The sequence below is a fragment of the Vicia villosa genome, linkage group LG1, assembly GCF_029867415.1.
Source record: "Vicia villosa cultivar HV-30 ecotype Madison, WI linkage group LG1, Vvil1.0, whole genome shotgun sequence".
In the NCBI taxonomy this organism is placed as follows: domain Eukaryota; kingdom Viridiplantae; phylum Streptophyta; class Magnoliopsida; order Fabales; family Fabaceae; genus Vicia; species Vicia villosa.
The window spans coordinates 125,926,970-125,954,172 of NC_081180.1; the positions used below are offsets into that span (position 1 = coordinate 125,926,970).

The 27,203-nt window shown below is 34.3% G+C and overlaps 1 long non-coding RNA gene across 1 annotated transcript; it reads left to right on the top strand.

Moving 5' to 3' along the window:
- Window positions 1-16,116: 16,116 nt before the first annotated feature.
- Window positions 16,117-17,682, top strand: LOC131616382 (uncharacterized). The gene is made up of 4 exons (XR_009288092.1): window positions 16,117-16,289; window positions 16,454-16,648; window positions 16,989-17,121; window positions 17,543-17,682. It is a non-coding gene; the product is annotated as an uncharacterized LOC131616382 (long non-coding RNA).
- Window positions 17,683-27,203: the final 9,521 nt, after the last annotated feature.

Here is a 27,203-nt window from a genome sequence, read left to right on the forward strand (position 1 = left end):
ACTTGTTGGGCAAGATTTGGAATTTGGAGGTTCGTTTTAAGATCAAGGCCTTTGGTTGGAGACTTTTTGTTAATAGACTTCCAACAAAGGATCTTTTGAAGATTAGAGGTATTGTCTTTCCTTTAAACTCTTTAAAGTGTGTTTTTTTATGGTATTTATTTTGAGAATAGGGATCATTCTTTTTTCAATTGCAAAGTGGTGAAGATTATTTTGAATGATATAGCTTTATGGGTTGGTATAAAGGAGGAGTGTTTATCGAATTTTATGGACTGATACTTGTTTTGCAAAGGAAAGAAAGTTAGGGAGAGCAAATTGGGAGTTGTTTAGCTGGCAACTTCGTGGACTATTTGACTTTATCAGTAACACTGCATGAATTATCTAGCATGTTTTTAACTTTATCAGTAAACCAAAACCAATGGTGTCCATTGTTGGTTAAAAACCTATTCCTGTTTTATCATTTTTTTTGCTTTTAATTTTCTAATATCTATTATTCTGCATAAACCAAAATAATATACTTTCACAAAAAAAAAAAATACACAAACAACAAAATAACACCAAAACTTTTATCACATGCATACAATGTCAATAGTTCCATCCTGCATATCTCCTTTGTCACAAATTTGAAAAGGGGGAAATTTTTTCAAAATTCTAAAATCAAAATTTAAAATTAATTATCATAATTGTTGTTGAATGATGTTGGATGCTTGAATAGTTATTTTTTGAACTGATGGTGATGGAGGTGGCAGCATCTCCGCTGGTGAATAAAGGTGAAATGAAATTAGAAAATGAATAAAATAAAACTAATATGGATAATTTGATTTAAGGTTTTGTTTGGATTGATTGAATCAAACGGAGCAGAACGTGAGATAAAATAAAATAATATTTTATTGTTTGGATAATTTAAAAACTGAGGAAGCGGAATAGAGTGATATGGATTTCATTTCATTCTATCACTTATCACCATTTTTCTTCCCTTCCAATTTGGATAGAATGAACAACTTATCTGACAAAGTACGTGCATAAAGCTGACGTGGAAGAATGATTAACATGTGCATGAGATTTCTCACGTGGAGATTGGCTGAAGATAACTAACTGAAAGTTAGTTACAGTTTGCATTAGTTAGTTACACTTGTATATAAACTTTGTAACGTCCTTTGTAACTAATCAATGAATGCAAAGCCAAGTTTCTCTTTCTTCTTTCTCGTTTTCTCGTTTTCTTCTCTGCAGTTATAGAGCTTTGTTCTTCTCCATCAATGGAGTTTGTTAGCATTCATTCACCATTCTCATTTGCTTAGATGGTATCAGAGCAGGTCTTTCCTGCTCTGCTTTTGTTGCGCATATCTCGTTCTTGAGAAGTGATTCATTCTGTGTTTTTTGTTCTTGCTTTGCGTTTCTTGTTCGTTGTTGCGTTATCGCATTCGATCAATGACGAGAAATAATAACAACAATAATCAGGATCAACTTGATCCATACTATATTCATCCATCGGAGAATCCATCGACGGTGTGTGTATCACCGGTGTTGAGTGGTGATAACTACCATGCTTGGTCGATGAAGATGAGGCGTGCACTTGCTATGAAGAACAAGTTCAGATTTGTGGATGGATCCATAGAGATACCTAATGAAGACGATCTGAACTACGTTGCGTGGCAAAGATGCAACAATCTCGTTCATACGTGGATCATCAATTCTATAACACCTTCGATTGCTCAGAGCGTGGTGTTCATAGATAATGTTGTGGATATGTGGAATGATCTTAAGGATCGATTCATGAGAGGAGATCGCATTCGTGTGGCACAACTGTATCAAGAAATATCAAATCTGAAGCAAGGTACGAAGAAAATTTCTGACTACTTTACTGAATTGAGAAGTTTATGGGAAGAGCTTGATCAATATAGACCTATGCCAAATTGTACGTGTCGTATCGCGTGTGGTTGTTTAGCCATGAGGAATAGCAGAACCTTTAGAGCTGAAGACAGAATCATACAGTTCTTGATAGGTTTGAATGAAGAGTATCATAGTGTTGTATCACAAGTATTGTTGATGGATCCCTTACCACAAATCAATAAGGTTTTCTCCATGATCATGCAACAAGAGAGAAAGATTTGTGGCATATCATTTTCTGCTGGTAATATGGTGGAAGAGGGATCTGGCATGGTTAATGCTGTAGATGGAGGAAAACAATTTGGTAGAGGCAGAGGTAATGGAGGTTTTTCATCAGGTAGAGGTAGAGGTAATGGAAAGGTTTGCACATTTTGTGGGAAGACAGGACATACCATTGAAAATTGCTATAGGAAGCATGGTTATCCACCTAGTTTTGGTAGGGGTAACTCATCTACTTCATATGCTAATCAAGTTGAAGTTGAAGATTCAGAGGAAAAAGGAGGAGCTGCCACTTCTTCAGGAGACAATGGTAGCATGACATTGACCAAAGAGCAGTACTCAAACTTGATGGCACTCTTAGAGAAGAGTACAAGTTCTGTGAATCTCACTAAGGGAGGTAAATTCAACTCTTATGCTTATGTTGCTAGTTTCAATATTCGAAGTAGTGTGGACTGGATCTTAGACACATGAGCAACGCATCATATCAGTCATGATTTAACATGCTTTCTTAAATATGAGAAGATAAACCCTATGGTTGTTAATCTGCCTAATGGAAATTCAATTACATCCTCTGTATGTGGTAGTGTGCAGTTGACTAATGAACTGACTATTGATAATGTCCTATATTTGCCTCAATTTGAAGTGAATCTAATATCTATTTCAAAGTTATGTAAGGAACAGGAGTGTGTCTTAAGCTTTGAAACTGATAAGTGTGTTGTACAGGCAAAGAAGGACTTGAGGAAGATTGGTTCAGCTAGAGTCATTGATGGCTTGTATCATTTGGAAGCTGGCAATGGTGAAGTCAGTAAAGATAAGGAGGCAGGCTTTGTTTCAAGTATTTTCACATGTAATAATAGAGCTGCAGAGTTAGCTCCTGCCATTTTGTGGCATCTAAGGCTAGGGCACTTAGCTTATGATAGAATGGAAAGTATGAGCAAGATGTATAGCTTTATTCCTAAGTATGTACATACAGCTTGTGATGTGTGTCAAATGGCAAGACAAAAATGTTTACCATTTCCTATTAGCAATAATAATGCACATGATGTGTTTGATCTTATTCATCTTGATGTATGGGGCCCCTTTAGTACAATTTTTGTCCATGTTAAAATCCAAATCTGAAGTATGCCAAAGGGTTCAAGAATTTGTAGCTAAGGTAGAGACTCAGTTTGACAAGAAAGTTAAGATGGTGAGAAGTGATAATGGGACTGAGTTACATATGCCAGCTTATTATGCTTCGAAGGGCATTCTTCATCAAAGAAGCTGTGTGTACACACCCCAGCAAAATGGGAGAGTTGAAAGAAGGCACCAGCACATATTGAACATTAGTAGAGCACTAATGATTCAATCTAAATTGCCTAAGAAGTTTTGGTCCTATGCTGTTCTTCATGCGGTTTTTCTTATGAACCGGATTCCTACTAAGCTCCTGAAGAACAAATCTTCTTATGAAGTTTTATATGGCAAGTTACCTGAGTTGAATTCTCTTAAGGTGTTTGGATGCTTATGCTATGGATCCACCTTACCTACCAATAGACATAAATTTGATCCAAGAGCTAGGAAGTGTGCTTTCTTAGGATTCAAGCAAGGTATGAAGGGTTATATTCTCCTCGATACCAGCAATTTTGAGATTGTTATATCTAGAAATGTTAAATTCTTTGACATGGAGTTTCCTTTTCTTACTAAATCCAGTACCAATGATTCCACTTGCACCTGTTTTGATCAGTCTAGAACTTCATATGATTCTTCTATGTCTGAAGGTGTGTTAGGTGTCCATTCAAGTGGAACAATGGTTTCCTCTGATTCTAATGTTCAGATTGCCCCCACTGAGCTTGCTGAATCTACCTCCTTATCTCCTATCATTGAGTCAGCTCCTCAAGATGATTTGGAAGATCATACTGCTGATCTTATTGTTCAAGATCAAGACACATCTCATCCATCATCTAATCCTTCATCTAATGATCATAGGAGGTCTGCTCGTATCTCTAAACCTCCTTCTCATTTGAAGGACTATGTCTGTAATTCCATCACTGCATCTACCAGCCAATATCCTATTTCCAAATATCTCTCTTATGCCCAGTTATCTCCTTCGCATCAAGCTTATGTCATGGCCCTCTCCTCTGACACTGAACCTTCAAATTACAAGTGTGCTAGCAAGGATCCTCGATGGGTTCAGGCCATGCAACTTGAGCTGGAAGCTTTGAAACGTAATCACACATGGGACTTGGTAGATTTGCCACCTGAGGCTTCCCCCATTGGAAGCAAATGGGTGTATAAGATCAAGAGGCATGCTGATGGTTCTGTTGAACGGTTCAAAGCGAGACTTGTAGCTCAAGGCTTCACACAGACAGAAGGCCTTGACTATTTTGAGACATTTTCACCTGTGGCCAAAATGTCCACAATTCGTGTGCTATTGGCACTTGCGGCTATTCATGGATGGCATCTTCACCAGCTCGACGTGAACAATGCTTTCTTGCATGGGGATTTGCATGAGGATGTCTATATGAAGCTTCCACAAGGTGTAAACTCCTCCAAAGTTGGCCAAGTATGTAAACTTAACAAATCATTGTATGGCTTGAAACAAGCCAGTAGACAATGGTTTGAAAAGTTAACTACTTTTCTCCAAGCTCAAGGTTTCCTCCACGCTCATGCTGATCATACTCTCTTTACTAAGACCGATTCTTCTTCATTCACAGCCATTCTTGTGTATGTTGATGACATTATCTTAGCCGGGACATCTCTCTCTATGATCAATTCGTTAAAGAAATCTTTGGATGCTACGTTTCATATCAAAGACCTAGGGCATTTGAAGTTTTTCTTGGGCCTTGAGGTTGCACGTTTGTGGACCTCCATTTTTTCGGGCCATACCTCTGAGCGGGAGAGATACGTGAACTGACTCTTTTTTATCGCTTATGCTTTCGCATTTTAGAAAATTCACAGAGTCGCCACCGACCTTTTATTTTATCCAATTAAGGAAAGGTTTATAAAAGAAACAGAAAAAAGACCTTTAAGAAATTCTGGGTAAGGGGGTAGGTTATACAAAGGGAAGGTGTTAGCACCCTTTGTATCCATGGTTATCCATGGGCTCTTAAGTTTGCTTAGCTCACTTGTTTTTCGATCACTTTTCAATTGCTTTAGAATGCTCATATGTGGTTTCAAATACCTTTGTAAATTGAATTTGTAATGATCCTTGTGCGGATGTATACAAAATGTTTGTTTATCTTTCAAAAGATGTTTTGAAAAGAACGTTAACTTTGTAATGATCTGTGTTTGGATGTATACAAAATATTGTCTTTTTGGAAAGTTTTGTTTTGAAAAACAACAGTGTATGAGAATTTTGTTTGTTTTGATTTGAGCAAGCAAACTAGGAGGTCTACCCTGAGTTGTAAGGTCTTTATCCTATTTCCTTTAAAAATCTATCCTTCCACCGGATACAAACAAAAGGTTCGATTTTGTACTCGAAACAGTAGAATTTTGACTTTTGATTTTGAAAAGAATGAGAAGGGATTACCTTAAGAGGTGCAAATGTGATTTGTGTTTGAATTCAGATATTTTATCTTTTGTTGTTAGTGATCTAACGGTTCAATTTTATCTTTGGCATACACGCAGTTTATATTTGCTGGAAATTAAAATGCGTAAATGTAAAGTGCGGAAAGTAAATCTACGCTATTACATCGATTGTGCAGGAAATGTAAACTAGCCTATTTACATGATTTTGACATCCTATACATTTATCTAGGAATTTAAATTGCAAGAAAAATAAAAGGCATGTTTTTTGGATTTTTTATGATTGATTTTAATTATAATTAATGCATGATTAATTAAATTAAAATGAAGGAAAAAGATGAAAATAAATTTAAACCTAGAAATTAAGTTTAAAAAATGTACAAAATATTTGTCAATTAATTTTAAAACAAAACTAATTTTTTTTTGGAATTTTTGAAATTGATTTGAAATTGATTTGAAATTGATTAAGCTAATTAATACATAATTATACAAATAATTATACAAATAATTAAAACTTAAAGAGAAAATTATTCAAAATATGTACAAAATTAGTCTATAATATATAAACAATATTTTATATAAAGAACAATTTTTTTTATGATTTTTTGATTGGTTAGAATAATTAAAAAGCAAATATATAAATATATACTAATTAATTATGAAAAATATTGAAATTATGAAGAAAAATAAAATATTTTTATTTCAGAAAATAAAATATTATTTTAGAAACTTAAAAATATTTTTTGTGTATTTTTTTGGATTTTTAAAACTATTTTTAATTAATTTTGCAAAGAAATTAAAATAAAATAGAAAATAAAAGGATACTAATCAGATGTTATGGTTTATGAGGGAACATGGTGTGGAACACTTGTCAGGTGCGTTGGATGGAAAGTTGAGAAGATCCAAGGGCTCAGATCAAAGAGGACATGGTGCGCTTGCATTGACCAGTCACGTGGGATCATTAAGACTTTCAATAAGTCAGTCTGGTCCCACCATGTATGCGTGGACGAATAGAAACAAGGGAGAGAGTGCTGAAGATTGACCAGCCAACCAGGGATGCACGCGTGGAGGTCAACAGGTCTCAATCACTGTTCATCATCTTCTTCACAGCTATGGCAACGGTTTTTTCAAGGTTTTGGCAACGCTTTTGATTCCAAATTTCCTCCTTCATTAAACCTGCATAAACACGAAAATAAATGGATGCAAACAACCCAGATAGCCTAATTAAGACCCTCTGAGTTCATTAGTGGCATTAGTTTTTGTTAAAAGTTCCTGGAAGATGCAACTCGAAGCATCTCAAGTTTAAACAACCAACAATGGTGGAAGGTGTTAGAGGCGAGATTCCTTGCATGAGCTACATTGGATCCACTCTAAATGATGTCAGGAACTTAAATCAAAAGTTAGATTAAGTTATTACACGTGAAAATTTGGAAAACGAAAGTTATAAAGTTATGAACATGAAGATGATGATACACGTATTTAAAGCATTATGGGACTTGTTTAGTGCATCAATCTTACTCTATGTGACCTCAAAGGATGATTTGAATGATTGTTTTGTATTGATATTGATTGGAAATATGAAAATGAAAATTACAAAGTTTGGAGATTTTTGTGAGAATTTTGAGGTTTCTATGCTATGCTTGGGCTATAATTTCGTGCTCCCTTTTTTCCCTCCTCTTGTTGCTGAAGTATGCTGAGCTTTTTATAGGCCAAGAGGTGCTTAGAATTGAAGCTAAAAGCATTGATTGCTTTTGTTGAATTTTTGACTTTCAAGCTTAAAATTTAAGCCACCATTGCTTGCTCTTTCCACACCTCTTTCCTTAGGCCTTCCTTGCTGCATAATTAAGTCCCATATGGAGACTTTAGCTTAGAAAATAAGCTATGCTTTATCCTTTCTTTTTTCCTTTTTAATTTAATCTTAAATGATAAAATTAAATCAAAAAATGGAGAAAAATGTTATGGGCTTGGTCTTGGTCGTGGGAGGCCCATTATATCATGGAAATGATGTTTGGATTATGAAAACTTGGCCCCATTTGGAAAAAATGCATTTTTGAGCAATGTTGATTTCATGCATTTTCCCAAAATTTAGCCAACTTCAACAAGGTGTAAATCCCTCAATTTTTGTCATATGAAGGAGATCTTGCACTTTTTGGAAACCTCAAAGAGTACTCTAACCAATGTCTTTGGTCTCATGTCAAAATGATTTTTGATGCTCCTTGTGTGTCCTTTTGAAAAAAGTGTCTTTTTGTTGACTTTGAAAATGACCTGTAATGTCTTTGGTCATATTTTTCAAATGGTGAATGCAATGACCATGGGATCAATTGCATTTGAAAGATAATTGAATTTCCTTCAAAATGAGCTTTGGTTTGAATTTTTTGGATGAAGGATGAGAGAGTTATGATCAGTCAAAGTTGAGTTGACTTTTCAGGCAAAAACCCTAATTTTGAATCTTAGGGTTTTGTTGATTTTTGATCTTTCCTTGATGAATTATGATCATCCAATGATCAAATGATGAATCCTTTGACAAAATATGGATTTTTACAAAAAAATTCATTTTTGACTGTCTGTTGACTTTTTTGGTCAAACGGGTCGTCTGTTGACTGTTTGAGCTGCTGACGGTGCGTCTGAGTGAATTGAAGTTTGAAAATTTGTATGATGGTACTTTGAGATATATGGATGTGCATGAAATCCACTTGAGGTCTCAAAAGCTTGTTTCTCCTGTAAAAACAAGAAAACCCTAGTCAGGGACTGTTTATGTAGGAGACAGTTAAGCGTACCTGATTTTTGTGCAGTGTTGAGTCTCTGCTAATCGCGTGATATTCAGAAGACTTCTAGAACAAAAATCTTGGAATTTTGAATTGTGAAAGATTGATTTGATTGATGGTACAAAACACTGAGAATTGTATTGCCAGCAGTTTGGCTGTCAACTGACTGTTCAGGTATTGACGTAGCAGTTAGAATGAAAAATCAACAGTCAAAGTTAATTTTCTTTTTTTGTTGTTTTTGTTTTATGTGAAAAATGAAAGTTTATTTACATGACTTGTTAAAAAAACACAGACATAATAAACAACTAATATTTACTGTATGCGGGCAAAATTACCGATAATAACCCTGAAAACCATTTAATGCACAGAAAAATGAATATTTGACTGGCAGAAAACACACAAAATATTATCTGAGTAATTAAGCAATATTATGACAAATAGTACAACATTTAATACTGACAGTACAAATATTACATACTATATTGAACAATACGACGAATAAACGGTACATTTAAGAAATAAGAAATACGGCAAATTTTAAAAATGACGATTGATAACCCATGCTACAAATAGTAACATGTAGATGATTGGGAGCATAAGCATCCCAGGTCCACAGTGTTCCGGGCTATGCAGACAGAAGAAAGACATGATCACCGTAGCAATGGTGGTGACCATAAGGAAACACGTTTCCCACCACTTCGCCATTTTGTCGGGGAAGAAGAAAGGATGGATTATGAAGTAGAAATTTGAGAGATGAATTAGAATTTGATGTGAGATTTTTATGAAACAATGAGAGGTATTTATAGAGTGGAAAGAAGGATAGAGACGTTGGGGAATGATGTGATTCCGTACAAAAGGAAAATTTGAGTGGAAATAAGATTTGAAAGAAAGTGGAGATAGTGTTGGGAAAAAGAGAGATTTGATTTTTGAAAAAGAGATTTGAAAAGATTTTTGAAAATAATGGAATATAGTGCAAAAATTAGTGGGAAACAAAAGATAATAATAATCTACTTGTTACCAGTACAGTCTGAGTTTCCTGATTCTGCGCCTGCAAAAAGATTTAACTCTGTACCAATTGTGTCAGTACTATTTATCTGTAAATAAATAAATAGCATGTGCGAAGTAATAAACAGTATTTGGCGTTTGCGTAAGAATAAATTCAACTGCAAGCCAAATTACTGTATAAGAAAAATTCTAAAAACTAAGTATTTCATATGTCAGGATATTTGTTGAAATAAAATCCATGATTATATGAGACTCTTAATTTTCAGATTGGAGTTTTCTTGAAAAAAGATGCGGGCATATTTTGGGGTATAACAACGTTCTTCTAAAGGTATCTCCCTATGTCAAAGGAAATATTGCCTTGAATTGCTCCACGATGCTGGCTTAGCTGGTTGTAAACCGGTTTCAACTCCTTTGGATGCTTCTTCTCGTTTGCATCAGGATGATGGCTCCATTTTTTCTGATGTAACGGCTTATAGAAGATTGGTAGGAAGGCTCCTTTATCTCACCACCACACGGCCAGATATTACTTTTGCTACTCAACAACTGAGCCAATTCATGAGTTCACCTACGGAGGCTCACTACAAGGCTGCATTAAGAGTGCTTCGTTACCTTAAACAATCCCCAGCTCGTGGCATATTTCTGTCTCAGGCTTCAGATCTGCAGCTCTTAGGGTTTAGTGATGCTGACTGGGGTGGATGTGTTGACACGCGTCGTTCAATCTCTGGATATTGCTTCTTTATTGGGCAATCACTTGTGTCTTGGAAGGATAACAAGCAGCTCACGGTTAGCTGTTCATCTGCTGAGGCAGAATATCGTGCTCTCGCATCCGCTACTCGTGAGCTTCAGTGGCTATGTTTCTTGTTGCATGATTTGCATCAGCATCCATCTCGATTGCCAGTGCTTTACTGCGACAGCCAAAGTGCCCTCCACATCTCTGCAAACCTAGTTTTTCATGAGCGTACGAAGCACCTTGATATTGACTGTCATTTAGTTCGTGAGAAATTGCAAGCTGGAATGATGCGTTTGTTGCCAGTTTCTTCTCAAGATCAGGCTGCAGATGTCTTCACTAAGGCTCTTGGTCCGCAACCGTTCCACTCTTGTCTGTCCAAGCTTGGCTTGATTAATATCTATCAACCTCAAGCTTGTGGGGGGGTGACAAAGTACGTGCATAAAGCTGACGTGGAAGAATGATTAACATGTGCATGAGATTTCTCACGTGGAGATTGGCTGAAGATAACTAACTGAAAGTTAGTTACAGTTTGCATTAGTTAGTTACACTTGTATATAAACTTTGTAACGTCCTTTGTAACTAATCAATGAATGCAAAGCCAAGTTTCTCTTTCTTCTTTCTCGTTTTCTCGTTTTCTTCTCTGCAGTTATAGAGCTTTGTTCTTCTCCATCAATGGAGTTTGTTAGCATTCATTCACCATTCTCATTTGCTTAGATTATCTTATTCCGTCCTAAAATTTCTAAATAATAGAATGATATCTTCCTTCAACTCCGCTTAATTCTGCTCTATCTCGTTGATTTTAAGATATTCAAAGAGTGCAAAGTTATTTTTTTAAGGAATTCAAAATACGTTAAATAAAAGTATAGATGTAATTATTAATTCTAAGGGTTCAATTGAACCCCTAATTTTACTCTGACTTCGCTCCTGCATCAACATAAAAAGAATAAACACTTTCATACTCCTGTAACTTGTTTTCTAAACACTGTCAAAATACATTCATTATACATAGGGGTTCTTATGGTTTTTCTATAGACTCGATCTCCTTCTTTTTCTCTAACTTTTCAAAGTTGTATCTATCTATAATCTCTGCGGTTTCTTCAATCGGTTTGGTATGTTATATGAAGTACTAGCGAAATACTCGTGCGGCACGGGTAAATTTATTTAATACGATATATATTTTATTTAGATATACATATAAATTTAAAATTAATTATTTGATTATAAAATAAATAATGATAATATAAATTCAATTGTATTAAATAATTATAAGAAGAAAAAAAATCTTTAAAATGGGTAAAGGAAAAAAATTAATATTTGAAAATAATAATTTTGTGTCTCAAATAAAGGCAACTGTTAATTAAAATAAAATAGGTATTTTGTTAATAGTGCCCGTGACAAAAAGATAAAATTTAATATTTTGAAAAATAAGAATTTTGTGTCTCAAATAAAGGCAATTGTTAATTAAAATTCCGTGAAGAAAAGAGAAAATTTGACATTTGAAAATAAGAATTTTGTGTATCAAGTAAAGGCAATTTTAATCAAAATAAAATACGTATTTGCTGATAGTGCCCCGTGAAAAAAAGAGAATTTTTTACATTTGAAAATAAGAATTTTGTGTCTCAAATAAAAACAATTGTTAATTAAAAGAAAATAGGTATTTTGCTGATAATGACATGCGAGAATTTTTTTTTTTGACATTTGAAAATAAGAATTTTGAATCTCAAATAATGAAAATATTAATTAAAATAAAATATGTATTTTTTTGATAATGACCAGTGAGTTAAAAAGTTAGTTGTATGAATGACTATTTACTAAATGTCAATATTGTATACATTTATACACCAATAAATAATTAATATGATAATTATATACTATATATATATATATATATATATATATATATATATATATATATATATATATATATTATATTATTATATATTTTAATATATTAAAAGTAATTAGTAGAAAATAAAATAATTAAGTAGAAAAGATAAAATGATGAGATGAAAAGAGAAAGAAATATAAAAGAAAATGAATTTAATTTGAAAAAAGAATGAGATGGTGAGTTAATATAATTTAAAAAATGTGAAGTGTATATATATGAGGTGTTTAAAAGAGAGAGTGAAATATAGAAATAATTTAATTTGTAAAAGGAGGAAAAAGTGAGAGAAGAAGAGGACATGTGGCCCATGTTGGTTTATTTTGAAGTTGTAAAAATATCTTGATTATGAAATGACAAAGAAGCCCTTTTCACTTTGTAATTTAAAAGAACAAAAAGGTTATTATGGGAAAAATGGTGGCATTGTATTTTAATGGCTTGATAGTTGATAGTTGATTGATAGTTGATTAGGCCAATGATAATAAAAGAATAACTTTAAATAAAGATGTTACTTCTAATTTTATTGCTACTTATATTTTAGATTTTTTATTACTTTGGATTTTAATTTGAGAGTGGTTTAGTTAATTGTGAATTGCGATGACACTAATTACTTTGTCATGCAAATGAAAACTATTTGAGTTCTATTATTTGGTGATGTACTTTCTGAGATTATAAGTATAAGCAAAAGTAAAAATAAAAGGCTTTGTTCGATAAAATTAGCGATTGAGTAATAAGTTAGCTGATAGTTTATAGTTTATGGTTGATAGTTGATAGTTTATAGTTGATGACTGATAGGCAAATTAAAGCGTTTGGTAAAATTAGCGGTTTAACTAGCTGATAAATGTAAAAGTGACCTAAAAAGATATTTCTTAATAAACAATCAAATGTATTTTTAAAATAATTAAAATTTATAAGGATAATAATGGACGAAAAAATTATAAGCTATAAACTATAAATAAAAACGCTATTTAAAATAGCGCCTCGAAAATAAGTTATAAGTTAGTAAAATAAATTATAAGTTCGTGATGAAAATACTCTTATCAAATAGGTCTTTTATTATTATAAGCTCAAGAGAGGGCTTGCCAAAAAGAGTCAAAGTATATTCACTTTTGTTTGTATTATGACTAGGGGTGGAAATAGGCCAGACCTGACAGGGGCCTACGGTCTAGCCTACACAGGCCTAGGCCAGGTTTTTATTCAAATAGAAAAGGCCTAGATATTTTTAAAAGCCTATTTAGCTAAAAAGGTTAGGCCACAAGTCATACAAAAAGTCTTTTAAGCCTAGTAGACTGGTCTATTTAAATATATATGAATAATTTAATTATTATTATAATATTGTATTCATACTCTTAATTAAAATAAAAAATCAAGCTTAATCATTTTGATGAGCGAATGAGAATTAAGTGCAAAAACTTTATGAATTATGTCATAAGTTGTTTTCTTAAGTTCTCTCAAACAAATAGTATCAAAAAATTTATGTTAATAAGTAAACTTGAATAAGTCAACGCAAATAAGCATTTAGTCTTGTTGATCTTTTAATTTGTTAGTCTATTTAAACATTAGTTAAATTTCTTATTTACAAATACTCAAATAAAATAGACTTTTATATAGGCTCTTTGGCCAAACAGGTATTCGAAAAAGTTAGGCTTAGACCTAAAAATAAGCCTTTGATAGGCCACAGGCTAGACTTAGGCTTTGAAATTTTTGACAGGCCAAACTCAGGCTTGACAAAGCCTAACTCTATCCAACCTATTTTCACCCTTAAGTATGACCAACATGTTTGAACTAATCGAAATAGTGTTGTATGAAGTGAAATTTCAACGAATGCATCTATGTTCAATTTGGAATGGGAAAATAGATTGAAAAGGAAAGAAACATAAAATTTATGACAAATTGACAAAATGAAGAACGTTAATGATAAATAGAAAAAGGGAAACACAGGCATGTTAATTTGGGTTATTATTTTTAATCAATTTGTACAATTTTTTTAATTCTTTGTCAAAAAAGGGAAATGCGAAATGCATTTCTGAAATTTATAGAGATAAATTAAGTAAATAATGTCCGCAAAAACTGTCATTTTATTATTAATATTATGCCAATTAATAAAATCGACATAATTTATCGGAAGTTATGGTGGTCTTTCTTAAACGTTATAATTTATGCAATTTTTTATAGTAAGTCTGCAATTCGTCTAAGACCGGACTCGAGTAATATAATTTGAGTTCATATTATAATAAGGCTTTTTGGGTATGTTTTTAGAAAAGCTGAGGCCCTCCGGAGCCGGCACGTTTTGACAACTCTACCTCCAACAATTGTATAGGTATGGTTTTATTGCAAGAAAGAATGATTGAATAATTTTTCTTTGAATTATTCCACGTATGACAAAAAAAAAACTATATGTCTTTGGTAAGTGATTTACAAACTTCCCAACATTACTTATTTCCTAAAGAATTGTCATCCATATTGATCTTGAATCTCTCAAGTATCTTAAAGGTCAAGGGGAACTGAACAAAAAACATGATAAATGAGTCCTACCAAAATTTCATATGTCATCAAACACAAGAAAGATAAAAAGCAAAGTCGTTGCGAATGCCGTATCTAGATAGTATGTTTTACTTTCTACTTTTGATACTAAAATTATTGATTTTGAATACTTATAAACTTTGTTTGAGAGTTTGGAGGGAAGGAAAAAGAAAAACTTTGATTTCTTTTTTTTATATAGATTTTTTTTTTACTTTTTAAAAAAAATCATATTTTGTTTAAAATGATAAAATAGTGTTTATCATTAATATATTTTTAAATTTTGAAATACTATAACAACAAAAAATATATTAGAGTAATTTGTCCAAAATCCTCCTCCCATATAAATTTTAAGATTCCACAAATTAAGGAGTTTTTAGTGTTATAAAAAAAACAAACTCCAAAGTCTTCCCAACCAAAATCATTATATTATTTTCACTCAATCTTTCCTATTTTACAAAACTCTCCCCTCTCTCTTCCCTTTCAAAATCTATGCTTATGATAAAGATTTTTTGCAATTAAATTTAGTGCATATGAGCATGGTGCATTTGAAGGTTGTTATATTATAGACATGATGGTTTTATTTTCAAGGGAAATTAGCTATATATTCCTACATGTCACTACGCCATAAAAGGGCTACGAAAGCGCTTTTTTGGCCTTTTACAACGCTTTTAAGCGCTACCTAGGTAGCGCTGCCGTAGGTAAAGATAGCGCTTTTTTTAAGTCAAAAGTGCTGCCTTAGGTTTACTTCAGACAGCGCTTTCCCCTGAAAAGCGCTTTCGTAGGTGGGTCTGTAGCAGCGCTTTCCCTTGAAAAGCGCTTTTGTAGGTGGGTATGTAGCAGCGCTTTTTCTAGAAAATGCGCTTTCTAAAGTAGCCTTTAACAATGCTTTTTTCCAGCTTTTATGCTTTCTTCACTACTAAAAATATGACATTTGCTTAAAGGATTTTACATCAGGTATCGAAATATATGATGTGAAAAATATTTGTCAAAAGATTTTACATCAGACATTCATTTTCAATGATATAAAAAGTATATGAAAAAATGAAAAATATATAACACAGTGGCAGTATTGTAAATAAAATGAAGAAAAAAAAGGCGGTGGCAGAATTGTAAATAAATAAAAATTTTGTTATAAGGGATTTTACATCGGGCATAATTGATACTCGATGTGATAAATGTTACGCATAGTAAGCCTTCACATCGGTTCAAATAAAATCTGATGGAAAATGTTACAAAAGTGGCCTTTACATCGAGCCATTTAAAAACCGATGGGAAATGGTCCGCCCAATTTTTTCCCCCTAAAATCCTATTCCATCAATGTTATTCCCAATCTCGAAAATCTTTTTCTCTCTTCTTCTTCTTCGCACGAAACTTCTTCCCTTCACCTTCCCTGCGCCGTCACGACCTCCGTTTGCCTTCCCTGCGCCGTTACGACCTCCGTCCGCCTCCTCTGTTTTCCGCCATGGCTCGTAACTCAATCAATCCAACATTCGCTCAATCTGACCGTGTATTCCTTCGCGTCGACAACAATCCTCGTCCTTCCGACTCCGTCTTCACCGATTCACCCGATGACCCTGACGCAGAGTTTGACAGCGACGACAGATTTGTTGAAGGTAGTGGTCCTTTGTCGGACGACGTGAGGAAGGAGATTCTGGAATTAGGGTTTCCGAATGATGGTTATAACTACTTGTATCATTTGAGGGAAATTAAAATTACTGGCGGTGGTTCAAATTTCTTTAGTAACCCTAAGTTCAAACTAGAGCATGTTAGTGATGTTAAGGTGATGGTTCTGTTTTCTCTATTGAATTTGGTTTCAGTTTGTTGCACTAGTTTAGTTTTGTTAGAAGCTATGTTTCTGTAAGTTAATGTAGCAAAGATTTGACTAGCTGTATAATCTTATCCAAATTGGCACTTAAGATTTGTAGTTTTATTTGTGGATTTAAGCTTATGATGCTTCGAGAGTGCGAATTAAAGAGGCGTCGGAGAAATAGCATGAAAAAAACACTTTGTACAGTGTTGCATCCCACTCTTGCCGGTGATTGTGGACTGTTGGATGGGAGTTCAAATGGTGCAACAGGTGTGCATTATGTTGCTGAGAAGCCAAGAGGTCGTCGTCTATTAGATAAACAATTCGATTTGGTAAGTTCTTCTAATCATAATCTATTTTATTTATACAGGGTGCGATGTTATTTTTTTTCCAAATTGATATAGTTCTATAAGTATGTTTCTCTTTGTTCTATGTCATCGATTAGCTTGTATTGTTGTGCTAAGTTTCTGTTTGTATATCAAGAATATTTTTAGGTGTTGTTCAGAATAGAAAATAAGATTCAGCGCTTGATTATATTTCTCCTCACTTTTATCTCTACACATCAGTTTCTATCACAAGTCACACGATTTAATAAACTGTATTGAACTTCTTTGTTTTTGGTATAGTATCTGACTGTATTTTTCAAATTTAATCAATTATTGTTGTTACAAGTAATAATAGCCTGTTACGGTTTCGCGCTGTTACGTCCGCCATTGACGCATTCCATATTCACCTGTTCAACTTTCTATTGCTGTCGTATTACTGAAGCTGCTCATACAGCAATGTCCACCACCACCACCTCATCGTAAGTTCAATTAGTACACATTTCAACCCTATTTTCCCATTTCCATCAATGATTTCGTTTTCTCGAATTTGGATTCTTCAAATGTTTGTCTTTATTTCTGGATATCGTTTATTATTTATATCAGTTACTACTATTTATAAATTTGTTGCATGAATTAATATTTGATCAATTTAATTGATAAAATTAATTACATTCTCATTGTGGTAATAAATTAATTTATTGAAGTTAACTCAATTATAAGTGTCATTTATGCTAACTTGCTTTCAATTTGGTTATTGCACCACTTCATGTTTTTATTTGAATCCATGCTACATTTGTTCTAACAACTGATGGTATGAAGAATATACTAATTCATGCTTATTGTGATATATTGACACTAATTATAACCATATAATTTTTTCTTGCATTTGCAAACTTTCAGCTTTACAACAACAATGTAAAATACATCATCCTCGGCAAGTTAGTTTTGGCTTTTACAAACTTCAATGGCTTGTAGTATCCTCCAAAGTGGCTCTTCTCCTAAGGTGACATGGAAATATGACGTGTTTGTGAGCTTTAGAGGCGAAGACACACGCAACAATTTCGCGGATCATCTTTTTACGGCTCTTAGTAAAAAGAACATTGTTGAGAACATAGAAAGAGAAACCAATCCAGTCCATTAAAATCAACAAAATCAAAATTTAATGGTCGTGATTCATTGTTCTCATTTCTCATAATAACCAAGTGTTCTCACTTGAGTCGTCCCCTATATATATATATATATATATATATATATATATATATATATATATATATATATATATATATATATATATATATACTTTGCAATTCAGAGACTTGTGCTTGTAAATTCTGCAATTTTTGCATCACTTCTTCATTGGTAGGATTTCTTCTCCTAGGATGCTTATAGAAAGAGGTTGGAGTCACACCATGACCTTTACCCCTCACCCGACCGGGATACTCAGAAACATCTAGTGCTCTACTAAGTACGCTCCTATTATCCTGGTCCTCACCGGTGGATACCGATTGCGACATGGTCTCCTGTAATTCATTTACATTTCGAAAATTATTAGTGGAGATAAAAAAATCAATTATATATTAATAAACATTTGATTTAATTAAAGACGCAGTGTTATACTTACACATTCATCATAAACTTTTTGAACATCGGGATCAACAGCTCGATTCTTGCCCACACGAGCTTCCTTCCACAATACATGTACTGGAAGTGAGGTTTCCTCACTTTTTCGTCTCCTCTAACTATGCATTGACACAAATGGTAAGATCGTCAATTACAACATATTTAGACAATTAATAAGAACGTAGCATTTCTATTTACTTACAATTTTTTCCTCTAAGCATGCATATCTCAAACACCCTTTTTTGTATGGATACGCGGGTTTTGATGCTCTCGCCTTATTTTTGGCACTCCTTTTCCAGAAACCTTCATCTCTTTAATTTACAAACTCAACCCAATCTTCATCTTTAATGAAGATCGCATACTTTTCCGGCCAAACCAAGTATGTAGCGTTTACGCTCATCTAGTATGTTAAAAAACCTCTGCGAAAAAACATACGCATATAGTGTGTTAGTATAAGTAATTTAAACACATTATCGTCAAGATAATAACAACAACCGTATATGATACCTTAAGCTCAGCCCAAATCATATCTTTTTTCTCGTCCAACTCTGTACTTTTCATATTCCATTTACGTACGGGGATTGGAATATGCATACGAACAAGTGTACCAATGTAGCTTGTCAACTTTGCAGCATTAGTCCCAATTGCTTGGTTATCATGATTCCATTCTAAATTATATATTAATCCTTTGTATCTATCATGAATGATTCCCTTCATAATGGTGATGCCTCGTGCAACTTCTCTTGTTGAAGTATCAGCTAGAGGATTTGTATCTGGAGCATCTCTATCTTGTGAGTTTTCTTGATTACTAGCCATTTGACCTGTAATAAAGAAAAATCGATAATCAATAATCCCTAATATAAAAATAAAAATGGATATAAAAATGAAATGAAATGACAAATATAAAAATCTATACAAATTCACAAAGTTAGTAAGTTCATCACTTAACGATTAACAACAACGATGTCAAATTAACGAAGTATGCACAAACGATATTCAAATCAAACAAACTAAAGCACATTAGTACACTATTACTATTTAAACATGTATACAAGTCAAAGTAACTATGTACAAGTAAATCGGAACCGAAAACGGTTAAATCAGAATAAGTGTCAAAAAAAGAAAGTTGTCGGAATTGAACGAAATTTACATGGCTATGTTAAAACGTCCTCACAGACTCAAAAATGAAGTCGGTTTTCTGAAATTCATACCCTAAGCCCGGCTTTTGATTATGGACAGAACCAAAACCGATAAAAAAACAGTCCCGAAATGCAAAGATAAGTGCATGAGTAGCTCCGGAATCGTCAAAATAGTATAGTTACATGTAAAGAAGTCGACAAACGGATACATGGTTCAAGAGTTATGTACAGAACGAGAATATGCACCAAAATCAGATATTTGTGTCATTTTCCGATTAGCTCGAGTTTTGATGTTTGGAAATGGTTTAGCAACTATCTTGAACTCATCGGTACATGACACAAACCTCAAATGGTTTAGGCTATAATTATACTATTACCTTTTTCACTAACGTCTCTTTCTTTTCTTGGTAGGAATATGTTCTACGCGTCTCTTAACAACGCGGACGGTTGGATTGATCCAAATACCCTCAATATGATCATTTCTAGTACAAGATTCATTCTCATTTTGATCGTTTCTTGTACAAGATTCAATGTCAACACCAATATCACCTAGATCTCCAATGTTTTCATCAATTACTTTGTTAGATAAAAGCACTATAGACCATTTTGTACTTGTCGGATCATTGACATAGAACACTTGTTTAGCTTGAGATGCTAGAATGAAAGGATCATCTTTGTTCCCCACCCTATTGAGCTCCACTTGCAAAAATCCTGACTTATCTATTCGTATGCCATTATTATTTTTAACCCACTTGCAACCAAATATAGGAATCTGAAACTTCTCGTAATCAAACACCAAAATGCGCTCGATAACCCCAAAATATGACAAATTTGCAAATTTCGGGTTTAAGTCATTCGCACTTGATATGTGCATTGCTTCAGCTACCAAGGTAACACCACTATTTTGCATAGTACTTTTATCATCATGTTCTTTGGTATGAAATGTGTATCCATTAATTGCGTATGCGCTATAAGAAAACACAATTATACTTGAACCATATGCTAAACATCTCAACCTTTCTGTTACTGAAGCAGGATTTGAACGATACTTTGAATAAATATGTTCCTTAAACCACGGTATGAAACTTCGATTGTGCTCTCGTACTATCCAATTCTCATTTTTATTCGGATTTAAACCTCGGAGAACACCCTTGTGCATTTCAACATACAGCTCAACCTCAATCTCATTATGCAGAACATACAAATGCACTTGATCCCATTTGACCATTGATAATGTCACAACTTTATTTCCAATTAGCTTTTTTCCTTCTTTTTTTCGACAATATGAGATTTGGGGAGTCCAATTGATTGAACATTTGATAGATATTCAGTACAAAACTCAACCGCTTCTTCAACAACGTATCATTCAGAAATACAACCCTCCGGTCGACAATGGTTTTTCATGTACCCTTTTAATATTTTCATATAACGTTCAGCAGGGTACATCCATCTCATATAAGTTGGTCCACACAATTGTGTCTCTTTCACAAGATGAACGACTAGATGAACCATTATGTCAAAAAATGAGGGAGGAACATATGTTTCAAGATCACATAAAGTAACAACTATCTCTTTTTGCAATGTTGGTAAGATCGCAGGATCGATCACCTTACTGCAAATTGACTTGAAGAAAAAATACATTTTAATTATTGCGCTTCTTACTTTTTCTGGCAGAATAGAACGTATACCTATTGGTAGAAATGTCCCATTATAACATGGCAATCATGCATCTTTAAACTCTTTAACTTGAGGTCTTTCATGGACACAAGTCTTCTAATATCTGATGAGTAGCCTTCTGGAACATTAACTTTACTGAGGAACTTCACTAAGCCTTCTTCTCCTTTCTAGATAGAGTGTAAATAGCAAGTGGTAGATATATTCGTATTCCTTTCGTCACGGGTCCCAATTCAGTTATCATTCCTATATTTACCATGTCCTTCCTTATTTTAAGGCCATCCTTAGACTTTTCTTGTATATTGAGTAACGTATCAATAACACTCTCAAATACATTTTTTTCAATATGCATAACATCGAGGAAATGTCTTACGTACAACGACTTCCAGTATGGAAGTTAAAAATAAATTGACCTCTTCTTCCACCCACTATTGACAAGTGTATGTGCAAAAGGCTTGCCAAACTGAGTACTCACATCTTTCACCTTTTCAAAAATTTGATCACCTGTCAATATAGGTGGAGCTCTACGTTGTTTGGAATTTCCATTGAATGCTTTTCTCCATCCACGGTAGTGATGATTAGAATTTAAGAATCTACGATGACCGAGAAAGACATTCTTCTGACAAAGGTCCAATCGTGTCGTATCGGTTCCATCTTCACAAACAGGACACACTTTTTGATCTTTATTGATGTACCCTGATAGATTTCCGTATGCTGGAAAATCATTAATTGTTTAAACAACATCGCCCTCAAGTTGAAACTTTCTTTCCTATACCCATCATAAACCTCCACACCATTCTCCCACAAAAACTTTAAATCTTCGATTAAGGGTGCCAAGTATACGTCTATGTCATTCCCTGGTTGTTTAGGCCCAGAAATTAACATAGATAACCACATGTACTTACGCTTCATACATAGCCACGGAGGTAGGTTATAAGTCATAAGAATCACAGGCCAGGTGCTATGCGAGATACTTTGAATACCATGCGGGTTCATTCCATCAGTAGACAATGACAAGCGCAGGTTTCTTGCTTCTTTTCCAAATTCAGGATAATCATTATCAACTTTCATCCACTATGGTGAGTCTTCCAGATGTCGCAACTTTCCATCAATAATTCTTTCATCTGCATGACAAGTCAAGTGTCTTGAATCGGTTTCACTACGATACATGCGTCTAAATCTCGGAATTATAGGAAAATACCATAAGACTTTTTACGGAGACAAATTTTTCTTATATCGAGGGGCACCGCATTTAGGACACTCATTTAACGCTGCATACTCGTTTCGAAACAAAACGCAATCTTTTGGACAGGCATGTATCTTATCATAGCTCATGCCAATAGAGGACAACATCTTTTTGGCCTCATACGTTCGATTGGGAAGAACATTATCCTCTGGTAGCATATATTTCATAAGGGCTAATAACTCTGTGAAACTTTTATCCGACCATCCATTGCCCGCCTTTAAGTTGTACAACTTTAACACCGCAAACAATCTTGTGAAATTTGTATAACCATCATACAACGGTTTCTCTGCATCGCTTACCAACCTATCAAACATTTTGGGACAATCCTCAAGATCTTCTTCAAGCACTTCTGCAATCTCTTCGACTCGATCATAATCGTATGTGTCTGTGCAATCTGTTAGAACAAGAAATGCTCTGATCAATATTCTTAGATTTGATGATAAAATTAAGTATGAATTTTGTATAAGACAATGTGGTACTCTAATCCTTTACGTTTTCCATTTCAGGAAATATATAAAGAGTATGCACAAATCAACGTTCAGAAGCACTGACCCAAAAGTTCTGGATGGCTTCATCAGAACATGGTCTGGCAAGACATCAGAAGATGGTCCTGCAGAATCAGAACATGATTTGGAAAGCATCAGAAGATGGCAGTCAGAAGTATAAGCTCTGAAGCTCTGATGGTATCACGCTCAAAGCACTTCAAAGCAATGTTTTAAAAACCGGACCGGTCATCAAACCGGTGAGGATACTGGGTCACTGGTTCATCGGTCGAACCACTGGGTCACTGGTCGAACCGCATGACCAAACCGGATAAAACCGTATTAAACCTATCATTATAATAAAACTATATAGGTATAAAACTGATCGAACCAGATCATCAAATTTCTAAAAATATATAATTAGCACTTAAAAGCTGATCCATTAACATCATAATCTATAAATAAGGCTCTTAAAAATTACAAATTCAGAAGTTGTGCATTAGGTGCTGAAAATACTCATAATCCATATAATTAAAGGCTCTTAGATAGCATTTCAGTATACTCCTAAAGTCTTTAGACTGCAACAAAAATATATTCTCTACATTATTTTCAGTATCTCACTTTCTCTAATATATTCACCATATCAGAGTATCAGACTGCATTTTAGTATCTCACTTTCTCTAATATATTCACCACATTGTTTTAGAAAGCTTTTTTCATGGCAGTAGACAATAATACAAGACCTCCATATGATAGTTTTTTAGAAAACAATAATAATACATTATTACAACTCATCATTCTTATAATCAAATAAAACAACAAATTATAGAGTTCAAAACCAAAAAACACTCCACTGCTATCACAACAATAATAATACATTATTACAACTCATCATTCTTATGATAAAATAAAACAACAAATTATAGAGTTCAAAACCAAAAAACACTCCACTGCTATCACAAGATTAATTCAATCTTGTAATTAATTCAATCTATCACAAGATTTAAACACCAAATACTCTTGTATAAAATATACTCATAAAACAACAACAAATTCCAACAATATAATCTTGAACTAACCCTAATATTGATTAGATATGAGAATAAAGAACAAAAAAACTTACGGTGGTGCGGCAGGATGAAATGGCGGCGTAGTGGTGTTCAGAAAATGGAGGCGCGATGGCGTTCACGAATCGGCAGCCAATCGGTGGCGTTCACGTTCTGGGAATGCTACTGCTATGGTCTTGTTCACTATTTTGGAAATGGGTGGAGTGGATGGTTTTTGGTTGGATAGAATGGTACTGATAGTGATAAGTTTTAATTTTTCTTTTTTTTTTCAAGTTAAAAAATTCAAAACGACTATGTTTTGAGTAAAAAAAGAGAAAAAGAAAAAAGAAAAGTGCATCAGAACCGCCGGTTTCTATGAACCACTGGTTTTCCGGTTTTAACCGGTCCAATCTGGTTTTCACGGTTTTCCGCCGGCCCAACGACAACAGCGATCCAGTTATCGGACCAGATCGATCACTGGTCCGGTTCCCGGTTCAACCGGTCCGACCGGCCGGTCCGGTCCGGTTTTTAAAACATTGCTTCAAAGTCTGAAGACAGAAGTTACTCTGCACCAAAGCTGAAGACTCTGATATTCGAACGCTGTTATCTACAAAATCTGAGTCCATACGAAAGTACAAGATGAAAGGCTATAACGTCAAATCTCTGATTGACAAAAGGAACGTTAGAAGCTACAAAAGGCAAAGTCAGTAAAAGCAGCAAAAGCATGGCTCGAGCTAGTTGACAAAAGTGTGAAACATTAAATGCAGCGTTGTACTATTCACGCAAAGCATTAAATGCTCCCAACGGTCATTTCCTCTCAATCGCCTATATATAGAAGTTCAATTCAGAAGCAGCACAACAACACTTTGCGCAAACATACCAAAACGCTGTCAAACTGAAAAGCAAAAAGAACTTCATCTTCAACCTCACAACTTTATAATATCTTAGTGAGTGTTAAGAACTAGAACTTAAGAGAAATATCACTTTGTGATTACAGCTTTATTAGAAGCAAGTTATACTCTTGTAAACATTTATTTTTACATTGATTGTAAAAGGAATTCCTAGAGTGATCAAGTTGTGATCTGTAGACTCTAGAAGACTTAGAGGGTATCTAAGTGGAAAACCATTGTAATCAGTTGGATTAGTGGATTAAATCCTCAGTTGAGGTAAATCACTCTAAAGGGGTGGACTGGAGTAGTTTGGTTAACAATGAACCAGGATAAAAATCATTGTGTTGATTATTTTTATCTACCAAGTTTTTGAGTTACACTTATTCAATACCCCTTTTCTAAGTGTTTTTCTATCCTTCACAATCGTCATTTGAAGCATACGTCGTATTATACCTCGATTCAACATTCCCGTTACTTTTCTCACCATGAAAATTCCAACATGTATAACTTCTATCAATTCCAAACCGTAGTAAATGCGATGCCAACTGAACCGCGTCAACCTGACCCCCATAACAACAACCCAAGCAAGGACACGTCATTCGACTCAGGTCTTCGGTGTGCGCAACCGCAAACTTAACAAATTCCAATACCCCTTTCTCGTTCTCTTTTGACAATCGATTTGAATGCATCCATGTCGTATCCATGCCTTAATTAAGCTAAACACAAACAACTAATTAAGGCACAAAACAGTATAATACGTTTATGTCAAAACGCAAAGTATACACGGAATGAATCCGAAGCAATAAAACGCAACATATTCACGTAATTTCAGACAAATTCATCACAATACCAAAGAAAGTTAGTATTGTAACACCCTTCTAAACCCCGCGGATTTTTTTTTTAAAATCAGAGTAAAACATGAGAAGGGCATTACAACTCCAATAAAATAAATAAACATTCATGTCATGCCATATAAGGAACGATAAACCAAAATTATTCAGGTAGCATGTTAACACAGCGGATTATTCTTAACAACTGAATAATCAAACAACCGGAGTCATAGACTCATAATTCAACCATAAACCATAAACAAAACAGAAGTTTATCAGCCAATTCTAAAATAACGTTCCCGGTGTTACACGACCAGAGCATGACACAGACCCAACTGACTCTAACGAACTACTTGACGAGCTAATCCTCACCAAGTACACAAGCTACTCCTCAATCTGAAAAATAACAACAATAAGGGTGAGTTTCATTCACATTAACAAATGTTATAGGAATATAAACAATTACAACTTCATCCATACATTATTCACCCAAATCAATTATATTCAGATCGCATAGCAACATTTATCAAATATAGTCATTCATACCAAAATACACACAAATTGCAACATTGGACAACTTCCATTCATGTTACAATTATACACAACAACCTAATGCAATGCAACTAATGCATGTGGTACCAATCATGGGATAACCCATCTCACCGATCCACCACCATAAAGATTCGGCTACTTCTCTCACTAATTCCGCACAATGGGAATTAGCTACCGCTGTCCCACCACCATAAAGGATACAGCCCACAACATGATTATGAAATGCATGCATCAACCACGACATGCTCATCATTAATATCCACCAACAATTCATAATCATTCATGTCACAACATACAAGCATAATAATATCACAACCATTTGATATTCACCAAACACAATCCATAAAACCAACAAAATGATTTTTAAATTATAATCCCCTAATATACATCATTAAATAGGGAAATAATTCATCTACCAGGCCCTCGAAACGGCGTGCAAAAAGGATTAACGGTTTAGAAGTTACGGATATTTAAAATAAGTATTTTTTCCAAAAAGCTTCAGTGGTAACCGGTTACTCCAATTCAAGTAACCGGTTACTACCTTACGGAGTAACCAACAAGTCTATTCGTAACAGCGGTAACCGGTTACTTCAAAACCAGTAACCGGTTACTGCCTCCCAGCAGAACCACAGAACACAAATTCCAACAGTGGTAACCGGTTACCCCAACTCAAGTAACCGGTTACTTCACAACGAATAGGCCATCTCAGTGACGTAACCTCAGGTAATCGGTTACCACTCCCCAGGTAACCGGTTACCTCGTACCAGAAACCCCAAAACTCCATTTTTCAGCACCTGCAACAATTCCAATCTATACCAGAACGTACCACAACGTATTGCAACATCAAACAACACCAACAAACACGAAAATACACATTTACACATACTTCTAATCATGCTTTAACATCATTATTCAACACCAATCATCATTCACAACATAAATTGAACCAAAGTTCTATAAACCCCAAAACCCCAAACACCGACACATAATCCAATTCAGAATCCTAACATACGAATTCAATCGAATCATTCATAATACCCATAATAGAGGTTAATGAGAAGAATCCCCCCTTACCTCGATGT